A 2,537-nucleotide genomic window follows, 5' to 3' on the forward strand; every position below is an offset into this window, starting at 1 on the left:
ATACTTAGTGATCTATCACAGAAACATAGAACCGAATACCACATGTTATCACTCGTAAGTGGGACCTGAACATTAATCAGGTTAGCACAAGAAGGGATTGCCAGTAGTTGGATACTACTGGGAAGGGGTGGGGGGCATGTAACAACACAAAGGGTACCTGGTCCTAAATCAGGGGAAGTGAGGACCAGTTGGAGGCCCAAACTTCACTTGCAACCAGCCTACTTGTGTAGCTAACCCTGACTTATACCTCACATCTCTATATTAAAATAAAATAATAAATAAATAAAGTAAAAAATGTTCACTAGGGAAAAAAAGATAGTTGAAATCCCAAAATATTTGAATATTAATCAAACTTCTAAATAACACATGGTTCCAAAAAAAACTTAAGATATATTTTTAAATATTTTGAACTGAATGAAGATGAAAATACATCTTTTTCTATTTTTTTTAAAGAGAAATGTAGTGTTTACTGGTAAAGCCTAACACACCCCAGAACCAGCAATGGTATGGAGTCACAGCAGCAGGACAGGTAGGTGACCCCCATGGAGTCTCACATGGCAAAGAGGAAGGTGACCATCAAACAGAAAAGCCCTATGGCTTCTAACAGGGCAAAGCCCAGAAAGGCATAGAAGAGTTGCTGCTTGAAAGACAGATTCCTGGCATAGCCAGGGATCAAGCTGCCAAACACCATTCCAATGCCAGTCCCTGAACCAGTCACACCAACTGTGGCTGCTCCAGCATCAATAAACTTGGCTGCTGTTTCAATGTCCTGGTAGATTACGCTGGTCTGGAACTCCCGTTTGGCCACCTGGAGTGGGGAGCTGCTGAAGGAAGGCTGTTTAGATGAATTCTCTGACCTTTTCAGGAAGGAGGCAGACACAGACCTGATTAGACTCCTGGTACAATAGCAGATCAAAGCCGGAGAAATGAGTAGTGCCCAGGTGGCCTGCATTTTTTCCAGTCTCATAGCTTTAGCCCTTGGTCTCCAAAAATACATCATATCAACATTTGTAGGATGCAGCAAAAGCAGTACTTAGAGGGAGATTTTAGCACTGAATTCATATATTACAAAAAAAAGAAAAATCTAAAATCAATAACCTAAGCTACCACCTTAGGGAACAAGAAAAATTAGATAAATTAAATCCAATGTAAGCAAAGGAAAATAATAATAAGTACTACAGCAAAATTGAATGAATAGAGAAAAATTAAATTAATAGAGAAAAATCAAGAAAGCAAAAGTTGGTTTTTTGAAAAGATTAATAGAATAAATAAGCCTCTGGCCAGGCTAACAACAACAAAAAAAATGAAGACAATACAAATGACTAATATCAGAGATGAAAGAGAGGACATCACTAGAGATCCCATGGACGTTGAAATGAAGGAACAAGGGCTGGGTATGATGGCTCATGCCTGCAATCCCAGTGCTTTGGGAGGCCAAGGAAGGAGGATTGCTTGAGGCCAGGAGTTTAATACCAGCGAAAGCAACATAGTAAAACTCTTATCTTCACAAAAAATTTAAAAATTAGCCAAATGTGGTAATGTGTGCCACACCCAGCTACTTGGGAGGCTAAGGCAGGTTAATCACTTGAGCCCAGGAGTTTGAGGCTACAGTGAGCTATGGTTGTGCCACTGCATTCCAGTCTGCATAACAGAGTGAGACCCTAACTTAAAAAAAAAAATAAGAAGGATCATTATAAACACTAACTCTATCCTCACAAATTTGATAACCTAGATGAAAGGGACTAATTCCTCAAAGGACACAGTCTACCAAAACTCATACAAGAAGAAATAGACCACCTTAGTGGGTCTATATGTGATTAAGAAATGATATCAATAATTGATAATTTTCCCAAATAGAAAGCACCAGGCCCAGGTAGGTTCACTGGTGAACTCTAACATACATTTAAGGGGGAAAAAATCATACTAATTCGTTAGAATTTCTTTCAGAAGACAAAAGTAGAGAAAATACTTCCTAACTCATTCTATGAGGGCAGCCCTACCCTAATGCCAAAACCAGACAAAGATATGACAAGAAAATACAGACAAAGATCTCTCATTAATATTGATGCAAAAAAAAAAAATCCTCAAAAAATATTAGCAAGTTGAATCCAAGTACATATAAAAAGCATTATATACCATGGCCAAGTGGGATTTGCCCCAGGTAGGCAAGGCTGGTTCAACATTTGAAAAACAATTAGTGTAACCTACCACATTAACAGGATAAAGAGGAAAATACACATTATCATAACAATGGATACAGAAAAAGTATTTGACAAAATCCAACACTCATTCATGATAAAAACTCTCAGGAAACTAGAAATAATGAAAAACTTCCTAAGCTTGATTTTTAAAAATCTACAAAAATTCTACTGCTAACGTTATACATAGTGGTGAGAAACTTGAGGCTTTCCCACTAAGATCATAAACAAGGCAAGAGTGTCTCCTCATCACTGTTTTTCAACATTGTACTGGAAGTCCTAGTTAATGCGATAAGATAAAATATTTTTTAAAAGAAAGAAAATAAAAGGTATATAGAT

The 2,537-nt window shown here is 37.4% G+C and overlaps 1 pseudogene; it reads right to left on the reverse strand.

Moving 5' to 3' along the window:
* Positions 1–550: 550 nt before the first annotated feature.
* On the reverse strand, positions 551–952 carry LOC103273656 (annotated as a pseudogene).
* Positions 953–2,537: the final 1,585 nt, after the last annotated feature.

This window comes from Carlito syrichta, unplaced genomic scaffold (genome assembly GCF_000164805.1).
Source record: "Carlito syrichta isolate Samal-C Ts95f unplaced genomic scaffold, Tarsius_syrichta-2.0.1 Scaffold112660, whole genome shotgun sequence".
NCBI classification, from domain to species: domain Eukaryota; kingdom Metazoa; phylum Chordata; class Mammalia; order Primates; family Tarsiidae; genus Carlito; species Carlito syrichta.